Source organism: Elephas maximus, chromosome 10 (assembly GCF_024166365.1).
Source record: "Elephas maximus indicus isolate mEleMax1 chromosome 10, mEleMax1 primary haplotype, whole genome shotgun sequence".
In the NCBI taxonomy this organism is placed as follows: Eukaryota; Metazoa; Chordata; class Mammalia; order Proboscidea; family Elephantidae; genus Elephas; species Elephas maximus.
The window spans coordinates 99,046,953-99,072,258 of record NC_064828.1 but is presented as its reverse complement, the minus strand read 5'-3'; the positions used below and the strand labels follow the sequence as shown (position 1 = coordinate 99,072,258).

Sequence of the window (25,306 nt, the reverse complement as noted above, 5' to 3'; positions counted from 1 at the left end):
GTATTCTCTGCTTTCAGCCAGGATCCATCCGACATCAGTGATGATATTCCTGCTTCCATGTCCTCTTCTGAATCCAGCTTGAATTTCTGGCAGTTCCCTGTCCAGGTACTGCTGCAACCACTTTTGAATGATCTTCAGCAAAATTTTACTTGTGTGTAATATTAATGATATTATTCGAAAATTTCCACATTCTGTTGGATCACCTTTTTTTCGGATAGATGTAAATATGGATCTCTTCCAGTCAGTTGGAAGGTAGCTCTCTTTCAAACTTCTTGGTATAGAAAAGTGAGCACTCCATTTGTTGAAACATCTCAATTGGAATTCTGTCAATTCCTGAAGCCTTGTTTTCCGCTGGTGCCTTCAGTGCATCTTGAACTTCTTCTTTCAGTACCATCGGTTCTTGATCATATGCTACCTACTGAAATTGTTTCTACCTTTTCTCAGGTGGCATATGTCTCACAGAAAGCCAGGTCAAAACCTAAGTCAGCTTTTCTAGCTCCAGCTACCTTAAAATTACTAAAAAAAAAAAATCATGGTTCTGGCACTCATTTGTCTCTGTATTGGTTCAATACAGTTGAGATTTTCATCACATTTCTTTGTCTTCAGAGTAGTAAGCTGGTGGTGTAGTGGTTAAATACTATGGCTTCTTGGAAATCTATGGGGCAGTTCTACTTTGTCCTGTAGGGTCATTATGAGTAGGAATTTTTTTTAACCAAAAAATGTTGGGTGTTGAATTGATTCTTTCCTAAAATGTTGTTTAATTGACTTCTTGAACGGCACAAACTTTCACAAACTAAATATTTTGGGAATCATCACAGTTAAGAAAATATGCTTCTGAATTATAAGGACTTCTGCTGAATTCCAGCATTACAGATTAATGGGCCTATGACTTTAGCAAATTGCTTTGGGAAAGTTTTGTTATTATTTTTGTCATCTTCACCAATAACAACACTTCAATTATTGACAATTTGGGTTTTAAATCATTTCACAGACACTGAAAAAAAAATGAAAATAGAAATCCTCAAGAATTATTTTTTAGGATGCTATTGTCCATCATCAGAGAGGACAAACAAGTAATTTGATGAAGAATATGCTAAGGCAGACCTTTCTGAAAATCTTGTGGTTAGTTTATTCTAAGAAATCATCACTATAAGCAACATATCATTACCAAATGGCTATAGAGCACCTACGCTAATTTGGTTTCATTTTGCTTTCTGGGATTCAAAACCTTGTATCACATTAATTGTATATCTATTGAAGAATTGAGAAGAAGAAAAAAAGGATGAGAACTAAAAATGTGTCAAGAAGAGTCCACATTCTGAACAACTGTTCTTGTTTCACGTGGAATAGAAGAACACACAACACCGTATCACAACAAAGTCCTATAGATTCTTCTCTTGAAAACATACCCTTGAAATCCATTGGAAAATTGGTCCATTTCCACTCATTAATAAAATCTGCCAAGAAGTTAGGGGTTAGTTGGTCAAATAATCACAGGACAGTCTAATGACCATATTTCTACATGGTCTCAAGTCCTAGGATTCAAGAACCCCATAGAGAAAGCAGGGATGAGAAATTTTGTGAATATTAAAAAAAAAATTAATTCTAAGTTTGAATTTCCTTCCCAACACATCAGCCAATTTCTTAAAAGGATGCGTTAATTCTGTTCAAAGGCAAGCATGTTATTTTGCAAGTTACTTCAATGATCAATGCTGTTTGTCAGATCTTTGAACCTCCCAAGCACTTAATGCTGTCCATTGCCTTAAAGTATCTATGCAACAGAATGAAATTTTGAAAAAGTACACAGATGAACCTTGAGGTATACCATCTACTTTTTGGACACAGACTTGTCATCATAGCCTTCAAAAACACATTTTCACCTGCATGCACAGACTCATGCCTTCATCAAACTCATTTCTTGAAACTTTCTCGATAGCATTTATTCTACTTTAAACCACCTGTCAAAACAGCCCTTAATTAGGTTAAGCTGTCTGACTTTGTGAAAAGGTTTACTGTACTCAGTTGTCCCTGCCGTAAAATTAATAGTTTGACCAACTTCTAAGGAGACGGATTTTGTACTCGTGAAAGTCAAATTAAATCCACCTTTGGCAAACAGGGGAAAAAATTGGTGTGTCTGAAACTTTGAAGGCAGCACTTCATTTATTATAATCTTTCGAGTGCCAAAGGACAAATTAGGTAGAACTGCAGCTGCGAGAAAGCCCACGTTATAGCACAGTGCTCTGGTGACCCTTTTAGTAGGCAATACAGCTACAAGATAATGAACAGAGAGAATGACTGTACCAAAGTCGACTCTGCCAAATGTCCAACCAAATTTGCAATAAGCAACCAGTCATTCAGCAAATTAATATTCTGCAGACTCAAATATTACATAGATTAGTTACTGCACATCATTTCTTGACCACAATTCTGATAATATTTTCCAGGAACTAAGCTCATTTTATTATTACAACTCGGTAGAATAGGGCCAGTTAACAAATGCTGTATAATTCCATACAGGTCTTTCTAAAACTGCTTTTAAGAACAGCATTCTTATAGTGGAAGTAGCAAAGGGAATAATATCCAAGGTTGTTCAGTCCTGAAGACAGAGTGATTTGGGGATTTGGTTTGGGATTTTGCTTTTCCCTCAATGCATTGCATAAATGGGCCTTCTATTGACTTGGAGGTGAAAATGATTCATGATTCCAATTATGACTTAAGGTGTGTAAAGTCTTAAGGTCTCTAAGGCAGGTCTCAAACTGGACAGTAGAATTAACTAAGACAAAGTGCTCTGATGTTTTTCAAAGAGTCAAACGGAGTCCTCAGAAAAGTTGCAAAAGTAATATAGTTTACCTTAAAACATAGGAGAGCGAGAATTTAGAACAAAGATTTATTTATTGACTTTCTCCTTAGCTCCGTACTTTCATTCAGTAAATGTACGTTTCTGAGCCTTAATCTGGTAATTTTCCGCAACCATAGTTTTATAGAGTTTACTTGGAAGTAAAGAAAGCTGATTTCTTGTTTTTTTTTTTTTTTCCTACTACTAAATACATTAAAAAAAAAAAAAAAAAGACTCACTGTCGACTCATAGCGACCCTATAGGACAGAGTAGAACTGCCCCATAGAGTTTCCAAGGAGGGCTTGGTGGATTTGAACTGCCGACCTTTTGGTTAGTAGCCTTAGCACTTAACCAACACACCACCAGAATTTCTGCTAAATACATAGTTGTAGGGAAATTACTTCACTCTGAGAAGAGTTGTGTCATCTTTCCATTTCACCTACCAGCTTGTTTCAAAAAGGCCAGAGTCTCAGGGAAGAGCTGTCTTGATGTGTCTTTATATTCTTACACAATGATGCTCAACCTAATCCAAATCCTTTTCCTAACATTTTTTGGTGTTTCTTTTACTAGTGCTGAAACAAAAATCATGTATAACACCTAGAGGAAAAGTTACTTAACAACCAATATAATGCACTGTTACACAGAGGAATAAAAACAAAATGTACAATGGAAGATTTCATTTCAATTTGTAAATGCTCAGACTCTATGGACTAAGAGACATATTAAAGTCATCAGATAATTTTAAAATAAAACAAAAGTAAGGAAGTTCATCGGAAGACATTAAGTCCAAGTTTTACAGGAAAGTGAAAGCAGAGCCACAGGTGGACTTTAAAATAAAATCCAGTGTTAGAATAAGTAAGCAACAGAACAGGTTTATCTGTGAGTGATACGACAAAGAGGAAAATGACCTTAGTTGATATAGGGATAAAATGCCCAGGACTATTTCAGACTGACAAAAAGGTGAAAACGAGGAGTTGAAATGTTTGCAGGTGAAGTAGACCTAATTTATAAGTACAGTGTGAAAATAATCCCTCATATTTTTCTTCTTTATCAAACATCGAGAGGGCTTTCTATGTGTCCAGCATAGTTGCAAGCTTTTCAAATGTATTAACTCGTTCACTCCTCATGTGAATAACCCTGTGAGTAGGAACCATAATTTTGCAGAGGACACTGAAACACAGAGAGGCTAAGTAACTTTTCCAAGAATTAGCAGCTAGGAAGCAGCAGAGCCAGGATTTGAAACCAGGCACTGTGATTCCAGTGTCTATCCATTTGATCTCCATGCTGTATTACTATAACCTAGGATAGGTAGCAGCAAGGAATCACAAAATGTACCTCCTATTTTGAAACCCTATCATGTGTTGAGGCATGTAATTTAATTCTGTTATGTAAAAAGACATTGGAGACCATACTGACCAATGTAAGAAAGAAGACATAAGATGTATTGGAAAAAGAACAGTAATAAAAGGCTATGGAGAAATGGTGAGGCAGACCTCTGGGAACATAATAAAAACAAGTTTTAAAAATAAGTAAAAAATAAAAAATAATTTCAATATGCTTTCTCACCATATAGGTTTTTTAATGTGCTACAGAAACACTCAAATACAAAAAGTCAAGAACATGGATTAGTTTTACACAGTCTTAGATGCCTACATTTCATATGTCCCCACTAATTTCAATAATATTTGAATCTCTGGCTAATAATGGAGCCCAACTAACCTCTGATACAAATATGCATGCATTTTGAGAATGGTCTAGACTCAAATTCCACAAGAGCTGTGGCCACACGTGATGGAAAATCCAAAAAGATAGACAAGTCTTGGTAAAGTTTCAAACAGAATAATCTTTCCTTGATGTATATGATGTTTGCATTTCTGGGATATTCAGTTTGCCTTAAAGCTGTCTAGAAACAATAAAACCCCTTTTGAACTCATAAGTATCATTTAAGAGCTCTGAAGAGTATGGACAGCACATTTTTGCAGGACAGTCCTCATAATTGGAGGATGTCTAAGCTTCCTGCCCCACTCGCTAAACCAGAGAAGCAGCCACCCCAAATGTTGTGATAACTAAAAATAAAAAATTATAGCCCCCATAAATTTTCAAAAGGCACCCTAGTGAGTGGTACCTCCCCCAGAGAGACCCATTGATTTAAGACTTTGCATCCAGAGGTACCTACAGCAAATTTCACAGCTTGAATTATTTCACAATGTAAGCCAATAAATTCTTTTTTTTTTTTTACAACATTCATGAGACTAACGATTTTTAAAAAAAAAAAATAAACTTTCAGTAAAATAAAGCATAAATGAGCTTGCATTTTTGCTTCTGGATTATTTTTTCACTATAATCATTCTATAAGGATATGCATCTATAGGAGCTATATAGGAACAATGTGAATTTTTTTCAAACTTATGATAAAATGTATCAATTTAAATTAAAATGTTATATAGTATCCAGTTTAAGAATAAAATCTAAACAGACCATGTGTATCAAGCAACTACATTGTGTATTAGGGAAATAATCTCAAGATCTTATGTTCTAGTTACAAAAACTAGAAGATTTAAAAACAGAAATTCATTCTTAAAATCCCAGCAAAATATCTAAGGAGTTCTGAATAGTAAAGTGGAAATGAGTCTGCTGAATCAAAGTTGGATAAGTGCCCAGAAAACCGTGTCTCTAGTTCATATTGGTTATCAAGATACAGTGTTCCAAGAAAGAAGGAATCCATTGCCATCAAGTTGATTCAGACTCATATAGACCCTATAGGACAGAGTAGAGCTGCTGCATAGGATTTCAAAGACTGTATGTAATTTTTACTGAAGTGAACTACCACATCTTTCTCCCACAAAGCTGCTGGTGAGTTCAAATCACCAACCTTTCTGTTAACAGCTGAGTGCTTATTCACTGCACTACCAGGGCTCCTAGAGAGAAGGGCATGATTTTATTTATGTTTTAGGAAAATATAATAAAAAATACATAACCCAGGGGATAGGACTGATTTGGAGGTAGCGTTTTCCGTAAGAAGTCTTTTGTAATATTCTGAGAACTGCAGCTTATTAAGATAGGTAGGTAGGTAGGTAGATAGATAGATTAAAAAAAAAAGATTGCCGTTGAGTCAATTCCAACTCATAGCGACCCTATAGATGTATATGTACACATACTATACAAGCACACGTATACGTGCACACATATTATATATACACATAGTAAGAGAGAGAGAATGAGAACAAACGAACCAATTGTGAGTTACTTCAGCCCCAAACCAGAGTTTACCAAATTAGGTACTAACAATGAAACAAACAAACAAACAAGAGACCCAAACCCCTTGCCATCGAGTTGATTAAGACTCATAGCAATCCTAACTAAACAGAGTAGAACTGCCCCTTATGGTTTCCAAGGAGCGGGTGGTGATGGATTCCAACTTTGACCTTTTGGTTAGCAGCTGAGCTCTTAACCACTGTGCCACCAGGGGGCCTAGTTTTTTTCATATAGGCAATTCACTATTTTAAGCATTTACATATATTAATTAATATAATACTCACAATAATTTTATGAGACAGACACTGCTATATCAACATCTCTTTGTCAGGTAGGGAAACTTAGGAACAAAGTGTTAAGTGGCAAGATTTGAATTCAAGTATTTTGGCTCCAGAGTATACTCTTAAACCCTATGTTCTATGGCCTTTCTCTGCTGTTCTACCAAATATTTACTGTGAGAGCTGTTCTACACATAGTGTGATAAACAGCATCCATGAATTATAAGTACAGGAAAAATCCAAGATAGAGTGATCCGATTTTATAGCCAGAAGACATCTTCCAAATTTCCTGGGCCACTAAATTCTTTTATCACATACCATTTTGCAAAAATACTATTGCATGAACATGTTTTGAAATTGCTGCATGTTACTACCTTTAATTAACACATTTTAAATAAACAACATTTTTAAAGGTATTTTACATTCTGTATTTCATTTTTAAAATTGCATAAGCAATATTTACAAGTTGCGATTTCAAATACATTCAGCTAATTCCTGAAAAATATTAATTCATAGTCTCAAGAATCTTAGAATGTTGATAGACTATGTATTTTCGTTACAAAAGAAATCTTTTAATTATTAAGATTTTAAAGTTTTACTAAATATTTTTGAAAATATAAATAATTAGAGGCCATAGACCTTGATTCAACCATCTTCTTTGATGGAACAAAGTCTTATTTATCTTTTGAAAAATATTTAGTAAGTAATTCGTGATGACTTTAAAGGAGATTAAATGAACAGATAAAATTATTCTTTTTTTATTTTTTAAGTATCAACTTTGATCTTCTGCTCTATACATATGAAGTTAATATGTTCAAAAAATCAAATGGTCCTTTAAAGTACTCTGTAATCTAGGAACTGTGATAAACCTTAACAATCTACTCTGTATTTTCATGGATATAGTTATGGTAAGAAAGAGAAAAAGAAAAAGCCCTAGCAAACAGAAAGAAAGGTTACTATATTCTCAGTTTTAATACATTTTTCACGTAAACTCAAAATACTTTAATGCCTTTGACATAAATGCTAAAAAATGTTTAAAATTCCCTCCCTTGAATTGTGTGCTTACAAAATATAAGTCTTAGCTTCCAAAAGACAACTAGCTCTTCCTCATCAATAATTTCGAAATACTTATTTGTAAGTCCTATTTAGAAATTTTAGACGACTTTTATAATAACAAACACGCCTTATCAGTCAAACCACAAAAACGCATTACGTGCTTTCTGTGGATCTAAATCTGCACTGGCACTGAGGATGTACAGAAGTTTAAGGCCAAGTCCTTATTCATGGAGTTATCCATTTTGCTGATTTCTATTTCTCAAGGGCAGATAATTAAGAAATGCTGATTTGAAATAAATTCAGATATGCCAATGTGATGCTCTCAACTCAAATCTTCCCAATTATAACATGGGGAGCATATGGCATTCTAATATTAGGAACCAACATTATTTAATTTTTTTTTCTAAAAATGACTAATGTAGGCAGCATTAGAATTTCCATGGTGTCTAGATCTCTCCTTCCTCCGTACACCTCCCTGAGTCCTTTAATGTAGGTGTGATTATGTGGCTTGTTTTGTTCAATTAATGTAAGCAGAAGAGAGTGGCATATGTCATTTCCAGTAGGAACATTTTATAGCTGGTGTGTGATTTGTTGATGCATTTCCACCACGTGCGGCCATAGAGATGTCATCAGATTCTAACTGTCTGGATTGCTGTGCAATCACACAGAAGTCAGTTCAAGTGGATAGTTATTAGACTCTCAGAGGAAACAAACTTTTCCTCAGAGAAGTCATTGAGCTGTGTGTCTTTCTTGTTATTGCAGCATAACCTAGACTCTCCTGATTGGTGCAACCTGAGAAAATATCACCAAGGTCATTTTAGACTTGAGAAAAATGAAAAAAAAAAAAAAAAAACAAGTGAGTTACTCAAACATTTTTGGCTTATTATTGATAGAAATATAATTCAACCCAGTTGTTCTGATTTCACTTTCTATTAAAATACCCCATATTTCATTCCCTTGCCAAGTAGATTCCTACTATGTAACAGAGAAAGAACAATTAGTTGTGGTCATCAGGAACTTTACATAGATCAAGAGGCAGTTGTTTGGACAGAACAAGGAGATACTGATTGGTTTAAGGTCGGAAAAGGTGTGCGTCAGGGTTGTATTCTTTCATCACACCTATTCAGTCTGTATGCTGAGGAAATAATACGAGAAGCTGGACTATATGAAGAACGGGGCATCAGGGTTGGAGGAAGACTCATTAACAGCCTGCTTTATGCAAATAACACAACCTTGCTTGCTGAAAGTGAAAAGGACCTGAAGCACTTACTAATGAAGATCAAAGACCACAGCCTTCAGTATGGATTGCATCTCACCATAAAGAAAACAAAAATCCTCACAACTGGACCAATGAGCAACATCATGATAAATGGAGAAAAGATTGAAGTTGTCAAGGATTTCATTTTACTTGGATCCACAATCAACAGCCATGGAAGCAGCAGTCAGAAATCAAAAGACGCATTGCATTGGGTAAATCTGCTGCAAAGGACCTCTTTAGAGTGTTGAAGAGCGAAGACGTCACCTTGAAGATTAAGGTGCACCTGACCCAAGCCATGATATTTTCAATCGCATCCTAAGCATGTGAAAGTTGGACAATGAATAAGGAAGACCAAAGAAGAATTGATGCCTTTGAATTGTGGTGTTGGCGAAGACTATTGAACATACCGTTGACTGCCAAAAGAACGAACAATTCTGTCTTGGGAGAAGTACAACCAGAACGCTCCTTAAAAGCAAGGGTGGTGAGACTGTGTCTTACATACTCTGGACATGTGTTGTCAGGAGGGATCAGTCCCTGGAGAAGGACATCATGCTTGGCAAAGTACAGGGTCAGCAGAAAAGAGGAAGACCCTCAACAAGGTGGACTGACACAGTGGCTGCAACAATGAGCTCAAGCATACCAATGATTGTGACGATGGCTCAGGACCCGGCAGTGTTTTGCTCTGTTGTGCATAGGGTCACTATAAGTCAGAACTGACTTGACGGCACCTTACAACAACAACAACAACAGAGAAAGTAATGTGAAATAATAAAGTAAGCCTCAGCATGGATTAAAAAAAAAACCAAACCCATTGCCGTCAAGTCGATTCCAACTCGTAACGACCCTATAGGACAGAGTAGAACTTTTCCGTAGAGTTTCCAAGGAGTACCTGGTGGATTTGAACTACTCACCTTTATGGTTAGCAGCGGTAATACTTAACCACTATACCACCAGGGTTTCCTCAGCATGGATAAGCTATAAGAAATGCCCAAACATCAACATATCCAAAGATTGAGTATTCAACGCACTAATTTCTTAGGATGTATCTATGGGTACTTTCTGTACAAGAGAAAAATATAAAGTATTTTGAGCTGAATTTTACGATTCACTCCTTGTGCTTGGATGTCACATAAAAGCAATCTGGAAATGGAAAATAATGATAACACTCTGCTAAGAATTAAGTCTCCCATAGGTCTGACAAATTCAGTGTTAACATGTTGTTGAGTGTTACATTTTGAGTCTGAAATTCACAATCAGCAAGGAAACCAGGTGGAGTTGCTGAGAGGACTCAATGTGAAAATCACTTCATTCCCTTTTAAACTAATTCTGGCAGAAAAGGGGACCTGACATCAGCACTGAGAACAATAAGGAAAAAAAATTCTTTCTATCACTTAAGGCTTGGCTCAAACTTCAGTCACCTTTTTCCTTTTTGCAAGTCTCTTTTATGCACATGTATTTAATAAGTTCTACATAAGTTCTCTCTTTCCAATGTGTTATTGCCTGTTATTTCTATGTATGTAAATGTGGCCTTGGTTGACTAATTTATACCTTTCTTCCTGGCAGTGGGTTTTTTTTTTCCTTCTTATTTCTTATGGAATACATAATAAATTCGCAAAATTTTAGTCATTCATGAATTGAGTTCACAATTTTTGTTATATTCACTTACTACTCTTTCTTTTCTTTTTTTACTTAATTTATATGTTAAACTCACTTTTTTTTTTCCTTAAGCAAAGATTGTTCCAAGGTTGTCTCAGGTTTGATATGCTGACTACATTTTTCCTAATATACAATAAAATGTAAATATAACCATGACAATAAAGTGTTTGACCAGATACTTTAGTTTTCCAGCCATGGAATTCCACATTGGGTACACTGATGCATAACAAGTAGCGTGGCATTTTTTACACTGCAGGTGTTTAAAAGGCCATTCATGCTTCCTGAAAGTCTACAAAATTCTAAAGTTCCTTTGAAACTTTTACACACATTTATTTCACCTGTTTTGAATTAAATTATTTTAACCCAATTATGAGAGAACATTTTTATGCCAATGAGAGTTCTTACCTGAATACAAAATTTAATATTTATCAAGTAAAAACCATATATTTCCAAACTTTTGTTCTTAATATTTAAAAAATGATTCTTAATACCATAGGATATGTATTAATTGTAGATAACCTTAAATTGACCATTTATAAACAAATACTAATATACCACTTGTTACTTTCCACACGAATGCATACATAACTTTTTAAAATCACAGTTTACTACAATCCTTTTCATTTATCCCTGTACAAATTGTATATTCTTTCTTAACTTTCCCTAAACACTATACCCATTGTTGTCAAGTCATTCCAACTCACAGAGAAACTATAGGACAGAGAACTGCTCCATAAGGTTTCCAAGGCTGTAAATCTTTATGGAACCAGGCTGCCACAGCTTCCCCCCTCAGAGCAGCTGGTGGGTTGGAACCACTGACCTTTCGATTAGCAGCCCAGCACTTAACCACTGCACCACCAGGGCCCCTTCCGAATACTGTATTAAAGTTAAATCTCTTTTAGAACCAGTAAATATTATTTAAAACCTCTGAACTTTCTCAAAGCTTCTGATTATAGGCAAATCTGCTTAAGGAATTATTTTTTAAAACTAAATTCTTTAACATCCCATGACTGAAGTTCTTGCATTCCATCCATCGAAATCCCTTAAAGAACCAAGTTTGTCCTTGCTGTGAGAGTAGCTACCAGCACCAACTTAACTCAGCTTTCTCTTAAATGAAAACACACCCTCAGAAATTCATTCTCCCTCATTAAATGCAGAGAATACCTGTCCTGTGTAGAGAACACATCCTTGCCCTCCACTACTTAGCTTCCCTGAGTTGCTGGTCATTACCAACATTCATCAAACTCGGGTTCAGGATTCTGTGTGCTTCATCCGAATCCATTTGTAGTGAACATATGTTGCTAATTCTTTCTTAGCATTAATTTCCCTTTCTGGGAATAATATCCAAATTTTCCTTTGAAAATCCAACCCACTGTTCATCTTCAGTCCACTTGTTTTTGTGGAAAAAACCCACTCCAAATTCCAGGAGGAAGCATGTCACTCACAGCTAGCCAATAAACACGCTCCACCCTTCTGGCAACCTTATTTGATTCAAGAAAGTATATGGAACAAATTGATTTAACAAAATTAAATTAAGGACTTTTGTTGAAGTAACTGAAAGGACAAGCTATATTTGCTCTTGGTTTGTTAAGTTAGCATGCTTTAAGCTAGAGTTTAAGCTAGTGTGCTGTTTGTAATCCTAGCTGCAGAGGTGTAACTAGGGGATGGCTGCTTTGGCAGGCATTGCACCAGACCTGGGCGTGTGGTACCACTAAGCAGTGTCTATTAACACGTTAGGCCAGTGGCATATCTACGGAAAATGGTACCTATGGCAAGCACTGAAATTAAGCCCCTGTCCAAACATCTGACAACCCTCTTTTAGATAACTTTACCATAAATAAAAAAAAAAAAAGTCATAGTTGAGTCAGTTCCAACTCACAGCGGTCCTATAGGACAGAGTAGAACTGCCCCATAGAATTTCCAAGGAGTGCCTGGTGGGTTCAAACTGCCGACCTTGTGGTTAGCAGCCGTAGCACTTAACCAGTACGCCACCAGGGTTTCCTTACCATAATATCCACTAAAAAATACAAGCCAAGCTCGTTAATCTTTTAATTAACACATTGCCTTGCTTGAGGAAGGAGTTGGTTCTTACTGGGTTAATACAAACTGCTGCTTAGTAGCTCCACGCACCCAGGGCTGGTGCAATACGCTAGAAATGCCCCTGCTGGTGACATGCAGAGTAGAACTGCTCCATAGGGCTTCCTAGGCTGTAATTTTTACTGGAGCAGATCGCCAGTTCTTTTCTCCCACAGAGTGGCTGATGGGCTCAAACTGCCACCCTTTGGGTTAGCAGCCAAGCGCTTAACCAGTACACCACCAGGACTCTTTAGAGTTCCTAGTAGCCATATTAAAACCACTGCAAGGCAAAGCCTTCCTAAGAATGAAGCCCAGTAAGTTCAAAACCAGAGTCAAAAGATAGTGTTTCCCAACGATTTACTTTCAGCACCTGGATTGAGTTTACCTTTAACCTGAAAGATTTCCTTTTGAAAGTGCAGTTACTTGAATCAATAAATCCCCATTGTTTTTCCTTACATGCACTTGAGGTGAGTTTATGTCTCTTGCCACAGAAAGAGCTCAGTTATATATTAAGTGTTCTCAAAGACATTTCCCCAACAACATGTACCAGACCATGCTGGGTTCTTTAAAGCATGCAGATTTCTGTGCCCCACTGCTAGCTAACTGAATCAGAATTTCTGGGATATGAGGCCTTTGAATATACAGTTTATTATCATTCGAAAGTCTAATTCAAAAGTCTAATAGTCACTTATCTGGAATCTGCTTGCTCCTCTCCTTTTTCTTGAATCACTGGGACCCCAAAATCAACTTCCATGTCTTGTTCAAATTAATTACATGATTTCCTTATCTCCGTTCCACTATTTTGCAAAATATCCTGGCCTTCACCTCACCTATACCTAAAGTAACTACTTAAGTACTTACCCAGAATTTAGGTGTTGGTCTATTTTGTCTAGAAATTGACCTCAAGCATCTTTCTTAAAGCAAAAGATATTTCACAATATTTTAACTTTATAAAAGCACATTTCAAAGGGCCTTACAGCAATTATTTCTACCTTATATGAACTCTATATCTGATATGGATTCTATAGTGCAACCAAAGGAGTAAAGTTGGGAATTCAGAGGGTTCTTTTTGCCCTCAGGCTGGGAAATTCTATATATTGTTGAAAGAATTCTAGAGTTGGATCACAAAGATGCAACCAACAAATATCAAGGACCAGAAACCAAAAACTCGCCGTTGAGTTGATCCCAAATCACAGTGACCCTAAAGGATGAGGAAAACTGCCCCATAGGGTTCCCAAGGAGTGACTAGTGAATTTGAACTGCCAATCTTTCAGTTAGCAGCCAAGTTCTTAACCACTCCATCACCAGAGCTCCAAATATAAGGACCAAAACAAAAAAAAAAAAAAAAAAAAAGCCAACCCATTGACGTGGAGCCGATTTCAACACATAATGACCCTATAGGACAGAGTAGGACTGCCCCATATGGTTTCCAAGGAGCACCTGGTGGAATCAAACTGCCAACCTTCCGGTTAGCAGTGGTAGCTTTTAACCATTATGCCACCAGGGTTTCCCAAATATAAAGACAGACGGGTGCAATTCAAATTGATCAAGGACTCTTCGATGGGCAGAGAGAGAGAGACAGGCATTGATGTTATGGAGCTGTACAGAGAGAGTGGACATTATTAAAATAGAACTGGTTAGGCCAGCTGGATAATCTGGATGCACACTTCCAGTGAAATATAATCCAGCAGTCATCCCCCTGGTGCCTCGCAGCTTTTCCCTGGTCTGCGTCTTCACGCAGTAGATGTTTCCTCCTAATTGCACCCCGGTGGTCTGTTTGTTGGAGGTCTTTTCTTTCTTTTCCATCAATACACTTTTTGACTTGCTCTCCACTTCCCTAGTTGGTTCATTCAGCCTAGTTATGATTACCTGATAAAGAGTGGAGGTGACACTTCCAAACCACTACTCCAAGCAGTTTCATTAGGCAGGAAACCCGTCATTTGTCTAATTTATATAAAAAGGTGCATTCGACCCAGAAAAACCCTAGCAGCCAACCGCAGAAATTCCTTTCATCGGTTCTATTTACTTCTCTTTGGTATTCAATATGATTTTTTAAGCAACAGGCTGTTATAATAAGAGTTAAAGGGGTCCTGTAGTTTTTCATATGGAAGTCAGATTTAGAAGGTGTTTGGGTTTTGTAGACCCGCCAAATTCCTAAAGTTACACATTTCAATAGTTAATCATGAAGTAGCTAAAAAATGTACTCCTTTTCTGAAGTGTTAAATAACTGCAGAGGATGTTTTGTTATGTAAAAACTTCTTAGCGAACACTACAGAGAAAGCAGCTCTTGAATTTAATTCTATGGCATTATTTACAAAAAAAAAAAAAGACAAGTAATAATTGAGTGGCGTTGTTAAGAAAGGTGGAATGTAGAGTAGGATGAACGTATTTTGTCAAATAAACATTCACTGTTGATATGGATATAAAATGCTGAGACTGGCAGACCCTACAAAAGAGCACTGAAAACAACTGAGATTCATAGACAGGGCATTTTGAACTCTGCCCTTTTCATACCTGTTACCCCAGTATCTGCAAGTTCAAGGGTCCAGGGACTTCAGCTGATCCTGCACCCTGGACCAGGCCTTGAAAATGAGTGACCAAGCTCCACAGCACAGAGCAGTAATAAGGTTAAAGTTCCCAGGTAAATCACCTGAATCTAAGGGTGGATTAAAAAAAAAAGAGGTCTCTCCTTTCCAATATCACAAGATGCTCTTCCAAAATGCAGAAACTATAGATAAAAAGAAAGAAAGAAAGAAAACCCATTGCCGTTGAGTCGATTCTGACTCATACCGACCCTATAGGACAGAGTAGAACTGCCTCATAGAGTTACCAAGGAGCGCCTGGTGGATTTGAACTGCCGACCTTTTGGTTAGCAGCTGTAGCACTTAACCACCGTACCACCAGGGTTTCCAAACTATAGATAGTCATGCTTTAATGTTTCAAATCACATACTTACTAGGTTTCATCAGGGGTAAATCTTGATCGTTTTTATGAACACACTGAACCACAAATAAAGACCGCACAACTTTTTTATACTTTCTGATTTAATGATAGTACATGGTAGTTGGGTCATAACACAGCAACATCATTCTTTACTTTGAATGACAAGGGGGTTAAAGTGATCATATAGTCTTACAAAAATATCCTCAACAGCTCTACTTAGGATCGCATAAGCAGAATGTTGACCTGCCAATCCACTATGAGACATAACCAATTATATGATCATGGACTTGAGTGGTTTAATTTCTACTTGTATTTCCACATTAGGCTCCTCTATTTGCATGAGGTTGATCGTTCTTCCTGTTTCCAACTGAACTCCTGATTTCAAGAGGGTTATGCCTTGTTTCCCACACAGAGACATATGAAGTTCAACTTTCTCGGTAAGTTTTTCTGCCATTCTGGGATTTTTTGTTTATAGCTGTCCTGCTTTCCTACCACCAAGAGCTGAGCCATTGTTTCTCTTTTCTTTTTATGTAACCCGACCTTATAATACCCTCTAACATTAAAGGGTGAAGCCCTGGTGATGTAATGGTTAAGTATTGGCTGCTAACCATGGTTCGAACTCACTGGCCTTTCGCTCCGTGAAGAGAAGACCTCACAATCTGCTCCCATAAAGATCACAGCCTAGGAAACCCTATCGGACACTTTTACTCTGTCCTATAGGGTCACTGTGAGTCAGAATCAATTTGACAGCACACACCAACAACAACATTAAAGGGGAAGTTAGAGTCCCTATAATTCCCTTAGAAAAGGAAGAGTATTTGGTTGTCTTATTGTACTAGGGAAAATGCAAATGGAAGAATTGAATTCTTTGGAAAATTCAATTCTTTCATTAGAGTTTTCTTGGGAAAATATGATCATTGCTTCTCCATTTCTGGTGAAGGAGAATCAGTGGATAGCAGGGCCTTATTAACTTAGCGGGTTTTGCCCATTCGTGGCAAGTTGGGGAAGGAAACAAATGTGAGAGTCCCAACTTGCATATGTTGATTCCTTTAAATACACAAAAACTTCAGGCTTGTGGCTTGGTTTCCAGAGACTAAATCGTGGGTTGTAAAATGTAACAACAATCTTGTCTCTGTCAACAAGAATTCACACACCATTATCTCAACAACATCGTTCCAAAAATTAAAGTTTGGATGTAATTTGGGAACCGAAGTTGGGTCTATTTGCAGTAGAGCAGAGTGATCACAAGCTTGGTCTTGCAGTCTGACTTCCTGGGGGCGAATTCCAGCTCCACCACTTCACAGCTGGGAAACGTTGGGTGAATGTTTTATCTCCTTGTGCCTCAATTTTAGCTTCCACAAAATGAGGAATTTTTTTTTTTTTTTTTTTACCTACTTTACATGGCTATTTTGCAAAGTAAATGAAGATATATGCAAAAGCCTTAGAGAACACTTAGCATATTATGACTTCCAATAAATAGTAATGCAAAACACAAATTCACCGCCCTCTAGTCATTCCTACTCATAGCTACCCCACAGGGTTTGCAAAGCTGTAAATCTTTATGGAAGCTGACTGCCACAACTTTCTCCTGTGGACCTGCTCGTGGTTTCAAACCGCCGACCTTTGGGTTAGCAGTTGAATGCTTTACCATTGTGCCACCATGGCTCCTCAATAAATACTATTATTATATTTACTTACTTGGAACAAAGAAGTCCCTGGATGATGCAAAAGGGTGAGTGATCGAATACTAGCCAAAAGTTTGGTGGTCCAAACTCACACAGAGGTACCTCAAAAGACAGGCCTTGCAATCTGCTTCTGAAAGATCACAGCCTTGAAAACCCTATGGAGCAGTTCTACTCTGCCCACATAAAACTAACAACAACAATGACAACAACAACATGTGGAAGAAATATACCATATTGTAACTGTAAAATAAATCATATGGTATTTTATTCACTATAATGTCTTTGAGGGGAGTAACTATATGAATTTTATGTCTTTAGTGACATAATACATTACTAATACATTACTACAAAATAAAGTTTAGGCTAGTGGTTTAATAATAATAGTGGGAACAGTGGTGGTTCAGTGGTGAAATTCTCACCTTCCATGTGGGAGACCTGGTTCGATTCCCAGCCAATGCACCTCGTGCACAGCTACTACCCATCTGCCAGTGGTGGCTTGCAAGGTGCTGAACAGGTTTCAGGGGAACTTTCAGACTAAGATGGACTGGGAAGAAAGGCCTGAAGATCTACTTCCAAAAATTAGCCAAGGGAAACCTAAGGATCACAAGTAGTATGATCCACAACCGATCATGGGCATGGTACAGGATCAGGTGGCATTTTCTCGTTGTGTACATGGAGTTGCCATGAGTTCGGGATGACTCAATGGCAGCTAACCACAACTTAACTATCTCAATAAACAGAACACACGGCCTTCAATACAATTCAACAAGCATACTTCAAGAACTTGCTTTATATAATGCTCAGGAAGACACACTTGGCCTTTTAGGAGCATATACATTACATCAAAACCTAAATGGGTTTTTTTTTAAAGGATGGAAAAAATGTTTGAAAATTGACAACTCTAAAACTACACATGGCATAATTTATGTTTTTCCCAATATGTGAGAGATTATTCCAGAATTCTGTAGGATTATTATTAAAAAGAACAGTTTTCAGTGTATAGTTGGCATGTAGAGATGTCATTTAACATAAATTTGTGTTTTGAGAAAATTCTGTAAAACCTATTATGTTACTATCATGTCTGACAATATTGTAAGTGACTGATCACACAATTCTCACAGCAGAAAATCTGATCCTTGGGTAATTTATGTACATAAAGAGGCACAATATGAGAGAATATGTACCTTCAACTATGACAGCACATAAATGAACTATTTTTCTATTGTTTTTATGTAACTCTGCTATATGCACGTTAATGTATCTAGGATGAAATAGTCAATCTATCAGAGTACCCAATTCGTACATACCTTTTGCAAGATGTTTCTTCTACTGGGAAAAGTTTCCCCTGAAGTATGCATACGGCTAGCTCTTACTTTTTCAGAAATCAGCCTCTGCAGGAAGCCTCACTTCAATTTCCCAGAACACATGGGCACACTTTCTTCCACGGCTCCATTATTTCTTCTGTATTCATTTGTCAACCATAGGCTGTATTGCATTTTACTGCAATTTTCTATTCAGTGTACCTTTCCCTACTAAGTCACTGACCGCTCTGTTCAAGGAGTAGGGATGGAATCTTTCCAGCTATTTGTTCTCATGGGCTTCTACAGTGCCCAACCCATTGCACAATCTTTATATGTATACAAAGGAATGATTGCACTTGTACGTCCAGGACTAAAATGGACCCACACAACCAGTCACAAGAGATAAATGAAACAGCAAAAATTTGATTATGACCGAAGCTGATTTCATGGGAAAGGGTTTATTCAGATGCAGATGGGCTGCCTTCTAGTAATTATGGCATTGAGCCCTTGGGGCCCATATTTAATAACCAACAGCAATCATACTAGAAGATATGGTGCTCCCACAAGTTATTCTTATTTGCTATAAGCCAAAACAAGTTTGATTTGTTTAAAAAATGTGCCTAAAACCTCAAACTCTCTACTGGCCTATGAAGGATGAGCTTTTCCACAGAGGTTTAAGGGAGGCTTATTCTTACTCTTCTCATTCAATCTTTGGGCAACACCGTGAGCACCAGGATCCCATAAATACTGGTATTGGCAAGACAATGTGGCATTCCAGCCAGGTCAGCCTGGAAAGGTTTTGTCCCATAAGCTGCCCAGAGCTCACTTCTTCTATCTGTGTTTCTGTCATCTGTCTTGCCTGTAAAATAAAAGATGAATGAGATCATCTTCAGCCCTGCTTTAGGAGATCCCATTTATCCCTCATCATTCTGCTTCCCCCACTCTGACATTTAGCCTCTCCTTACACTGCTGTCTGATATTACAAATTGTGCTGGGCAATTTCCCCCAGCCAAAATAGGAGATTTAGAAGCACCAGGGAGTTCTGGAAATCTATCCTGCCCGTCATAAAATGCTTCCTGTCCTGGCTTCGCAGCCCAAGGGAGAGAAGAAATGAGTCTGCATCGGAGTGGTGGGGCAGCTAAAGTAATAGAATCCTAAGACTCACAAAGGTGGGGTGGGGGAAACCTTGGTTTTCTTTGTAAGAATTACTATCTTGACACCCTATAACTAACATTAGCTTGGAAATTTCTTAAACATTACTTAATCGACCTACCTTAATATGACAAGATTAGTTTCAGCAGTTTGGCTTTACAGAATTATTTCCTGAAAACCCAACTTTTGGGGAGGGCTGGTAATTGATATTTCTACCCTTGGTAGTAAAGAAGTTTTTGTTTTTTTAAAAAAAAAAAAGAAAGAAAGGCTGGGGTGTGGGTAAGAATTAGCTGACTTGATTCAGGGCAACACACACAGTACATTCCTTATGTGCAAAAACCTTCAGACTCCTGTATGGCCATCAAATACCAGAGGAAATGCATTTATATCAAAAGCTGGTTATGTATCTATGGCAACTGCTTATTTTGCCTGAATAAAGCAAAAACAAGAAAGGCCCCATCCAAGTTTTCTTTTTCTCCAACCTATTCATATATTTCAGATCTCAGCTAGTTACGAGCCTGGAAGAATTATAAACTTATTTTAATTCTACAGAAAATGGGCTGTAAATTCGGAGTTGTGGTGAACGTGTCTGACTCTTTCCTTCAGGCAGATGTAGAAGAATTGGGATGCGTGGACAGAGTCAAGGCCACCGCCAACACTCAACTCAGCTTGACGGATGTCAAGTACGATCACAGGTTTCCTGGCTTATGGAATCTTCTCACCCTCTAAACGGAATTTCCACAAGAAGCATGTTCAGAACTATGTAGACAACTAACCACTTGCTATAACTACTCAGGTGGCAGATGGACAAAGTGAGTATTAAGTTCCTAAATGTTTGCAAACAGGGCTCAGCCTGAGAAAATTGGGAGTTTGGCCAAACGAAGTGGTTGCCCTAGAAACAAAGAACATTATGTTTCAAAGAGTTTAACCTGACTTTCCCAGGGACACACAGTTACAAAGTAACATGCTATATCAAGGTGCCTAGAGTTCTTGTACCCACAAAATGTGTACAGGTAGCTCTGGGACTCAGAAGATTTTAAGGGCAGTTTCAGCATTCTTTGATGCCTCCTTTGTACACCTAAATCCATAGTCCTTATACTTTCAGACAAGGATTTAAAACACATTGTTCACACTGAGCTGCAAGGGATGAAGATGGCTTCATGTGTCCCTCTTGGTATGGATTGTTATTCCTTTCATGAGGAATAAGACTCTAGTTAAGTCTGTAAACCTGAATCAATGAGCCGAAACCTCATTATCCGACATGCCTCTTCTATCTATTTGTTGGGAAAAACCCCACAAGAGAGAAGTTCAGAGCTGGCTAGATCAGCAACCCTGGTGGTTCCATTCACTCCCACTACCCCAGTTTAAGTTTCCAGATCTTTACTAATAGACATTTCAAATATTTCTATCAGCAGTTGTCAGTCACACCCATAGGGTGCTTGGCATATAATGACTAATTCTTCTCTCTCTGTCTCTCTCTCCACTGCCTAGTTTTTCTACCATTGCCTAGATACAGTTTTGGTTCGACTTTGCATTTGTGTCAACTTGATGAGGTAATCTTCTCCTATTTGCTTGGCAAATAGTGGAGCCTCTGGATGGTGAAAAGAGTTAACCCACTCAGCTACTAAGAGACAGTTTGGAGGGTTGAGTCTACCCTGAGGCACCTCAAAAGATAAGCCTGGCGATCTACTTCTGAAAGAACAGCCAGTGAAAATCTTATGGAACACAGTTCCACTCTGACACACACAGGGGTTGCCATGAGCCAAAATCGACTCAATGGCAAAGGGTTTTCCTTGTTTTTTGTTTTGTTTTGTTACTATCCACGGGGATTTGGAACCAAAAGGCATGTAATCTAACCTCTCGGTTCTGAAACCTCACCACATTTGGTCAAGTTACTTAATCTATTTGAGCCTTAATGTTCTTACTTATTAAGTGGGAATGACACCCCCCGCAAAAATCTTAGGTGAGGTGCAAGTAGGATAATATATAGGAAAGCCCTAAACCAAAACCAAAAACCAAACCCAGTGCCATCGAGTCGATTCCGACAGAGTAGAACTGCCCCACAGAGTTTCCAAGGAGCGCCTGGAGGATTTGAACTGCTGACCCTTTGGTTAGCAGCTGTAGCACTTAACCACTACGCCATCAGGGTTTCTAGGAAAGCCCCAGAAAAACTAAAAGGCATTGCATCACCTTAGATGCCTTTCTTAATGCAAGTTCACAAGCCCATTCAGAATCTCTTGGAACAAAATCTCTTCAAAATTTAGAGCATTTTGAATTTTAGAAAAGTAATTCAGTGCATATGACAAATATCAGATTCAGCAGGGTCTGGGGTAGCGCCTTATAAGCAAACATACTAATATTTCTCCAGCAAAATAAACAAATATTCCAAGTAAATGGGATATTAAAAAAAGAAAAAAACTATAACTAGCTTCATACCAGTTTAGGATAGGTTTTGCTCCCAACTAAATTACAAAAAAAAAAAAGAAGAAAACTTTTCATTTCAATAGTTTTTTTTTAATTGATTAAAAATTATCCACCTACATTCTCATGGTTTTCATATTAAATCCCATTGCTTTTCAGAAAGTCCATGAAGATTTCATTTTTAAAGAATATTTATGGAGTGCCGTGATGTGGGGAGCACTATGTCACAGGTGCTCATTGCGTTGTATAAACGATGGGACTTCTCAAGCTAGGAAATTTCTGGAAAGCCTGCATATTTGGGCTCTTTGACATATAATGAGCTGCCACTACCAACGTATAGTTAAAAACAATAAAAATAAGAAGGGAAAGAAGTAAGGGTAAATGAGAAATATCTCTTGTAGTTCGTAATTCTGAAACACCCCGTTCCTTCTCCTCAGTTTATTTCACTTCCGGAATACAGTTTCGTTCATTTAACGACAATGGAAGTATCACCGGAGCTGATAGGCAGCTCTGCCTGTGTTTTCGTTGCTCCTCGACTAGCATCCCTCCCCACTCCTTCGTTTTTTCGTGCCTATGGTATACAGAAAGCATTTCCAAATCGCTTTTGAGGGAAGCAGTTTGACATGCTAAATTAAACGGCACTCCAGAGACATTCGTTTTAGGCAGCAAAACAAACTCAACTAGACAAAAAAATGCCGAGCCCATCAAATCTAAAACCATATTTCTCCTTGTCTGCATGTTAAATGGCAATAAGGGAAATGAATGTGAACCGCTTGGCGAACTGTGAGAAAATAAGCTGCAAATTACAAAGCTGGCGAGTGAATGTTGAAATTGGTGGAATGTGATGATAACGCAATGGGTGGGGACCTGAGCCTTCATTAGAGATGCTCATTTCTCATTCATTTCATTTCCAGTTATAAAGTCCAGTGAAACGGATCTCGGTAATTGCAAAGTTGATTGCTACATGGGTTTGGGGGAAATGAACGCTGCTATTACTTTTTTCCGTTCCTCTCTCCCTTTTCTCCCTCTCCCACTCTTTTGTTACATCCATGGGATTTTCAGAGAGCTTTCTCAAACTATCAGGGGGATCAAACTCTTTAGTGGTTTTGACATTTCTATGGCCTGTGGGCACCAGTGCAATTTTTCCTTTTAAAAAAATGAGTAACGATACCATCACCAGGTGACAAAACAGAGCTGAAGCCCTGGTACCCTGGATATAAAAACTCTTTCTTCTGCCAAAGTGGGGAAAAGAGTAAAAAAGATGAAAAATCCCACTTGTTTGAGTAAGGGCCATATAAGGGAACAAAAGAGGGCAAAGAGTTTGTGGCCTATCTCTGGTGACAGGAAAAAGGCTACAAAAGCTTTTACATCAAGAGTGTCCATTTAACTGTAATCCATGTTCTTTCACAATTAAATGCATGACCATTTGATGACTACTGTAAATAGACCTTGTGGGATTGGTCCAGTAGTTAGTTGTTCAAATTAAACCAAGAGAAACATCTGTGTTAGATGTTGTCATCTGTTTCCTGTCATGCTCAGAAAGCATGTTAAGGATTGTCTGGGTCATGGAAAAGAGGTCCTTCTCATTTTTGTCATGAGAAAGAAAATGATCAGATTTCAAAATGGCTGGCACAGCCCTTTTAGGGTCTGCTGGAAACAGAGATGCGGAAAGAGCCAAGTTGAAGAAGATGTGCGTAGATTATATCTAGGAATGATGTGGGCAGATTTCAAGGTGCATGTAGGACAGAGCTAACAGTCGACTACAGGAACTTCCTGTGTGTGGACGGTATCATTCCCCCATGCCCAGGTTCTGGCCTACCGTCTATGGGGCTCAGTCCCATATCCCTATTCAGAAAAGACAAAGCAATCTTATGAAAGGCATCTGGCTTTACCTTCAGATGCCAGAGCAATAAAGAACATAAAACTTCATGATGTGTGTTTGCTGTCTGTATAGGCTTCCTGTGGCCGCCCGAACAAAATTTCACAAGCTGAGTGGCTTATGAAAAGACTAGTTTACTATCTCAGAATTGTGGAGGCTGGTAGTCTGAATACACTGCGTCCGCAAGGCCACATTCTCTCTGAAAGGCTCTAGATCCTTTTTTAAATCACTTATCTTCTGGTAGCCCCAGGGATTCCTTGGTTTACAGCTGCAGCCTAACTTCATCTTCACTGGCCATCTTCCCTCTGTCTCTCTGTGTCTCTTCTCCTCTGTTAATAGGACTCTGCTCAGATTGGATTAGAACCCACCCTATTCCAACATCATCTTATGTTCACTTAACTGATGAAATTTTCAGAGGCTCTATTTCCAGACAGTGTCACATTCGCAGGGGTTAGAACTTCAACATATCTTTTGGGGGGCACATAATTTAATCCACAGAATTGTCATAACTCAGGCGTGTTGAACAGGGGAATCTGACCCATTTTGACCACAGTGATCAAGTTGGACTACAGTGATCACTTTGATTACAGTGTCCGCAAAATCTCAGCAGGCTAGAGCTGACTTCGTGGTCAGGTGAGAGTAGTTTTCACCTACTTGGTTCTCCCTGGAATAGTGTGGCTGCAACTTTTGCCACCTTGCTCTGTGTCTCATCGTAGGGCAGGCTTCTGATTATGCAAAATATATCATGGGGAGCTCCTGATGCATGGTCAGGCAAATTCTTTCTCAAATTCTGAGCGTCTATGGAAACCCTGGTGGTGTAGTGGTTAAGTGCCATGGCTGCTAATCAAAAGGTTGGCAGTTCGAATCCACCAGTCACTCCTTGGAAACCCAACGGTGCAGTTCTACTCTGTCCTATAGAGTCGCTATGAGTCAGAATTGACTCAACAGCAATGGTTTGGGTTTTATGATGCTATAGTTAAAAAAAAAAAAAAAAGGGAAGAAAGGTTGCAATTTAAATACTCAGATATGCACATTTTGGCTCTGATGAATCCAACCATGTAAACTTGAGCTTATCATAGCACTGGCAGGGGACACTAGAGAATACGCTTCATTAATTTTTGAAAGTAGAAACTGAATGCTCATTATGTATTTATATTTATATATATATATATATGTTGCTGTTGTTAGGTGTCGTGGAGTCGTTTCTGACTCATAGCAACCCTATGCACAACAGAACAAAACGCTGCCTGGTCCTCCACCATCCTCATGATGGTTGTTACGGTTGAACCCATTGTTGCAGCCACTGTGTCAATCCGTCTTGTTGAAGGTCTTCCTCTTTTTCGCTGACCCTCTACTTTACCAAGCATGAATCCTTCTCCAGGGACTCTCCCTCCTGATAACATGGCCAAAGTATGTGAGATGAAGTCTTGCCTATTACATATATATGTATATTGGTTTGAACAAGTACTATGTCACAATCAGAAATTTTCTTAAACAAAATATGTTGATA

At 38.1% G+C, this 25,306-nt stretch overlaps 1 long non-coding RNA gene across 1 annotated transcript in view; it reads right to left on the bottom strand.

The window, feature by feature from the left end:
- LOC126083956 (uncharacterized) overlaps window positions 1–18,611 on the bottom strand; it is an 80,711-nt gene extending 62,100 nt beyond the window's left edge. Inside the window, exon 1 of the long non-coding RNA XR_007518892.1 lies at window positions 18,351–18,611. This is a non-coding gene — a long non-coding RNA (uncharacterized LOC126083956). The remainder of the gene's footprint in view (window positions 1–18,350) is intronic.
- Window positions 18,612–25,306: the final 6,695 nt, after the last annotated feature.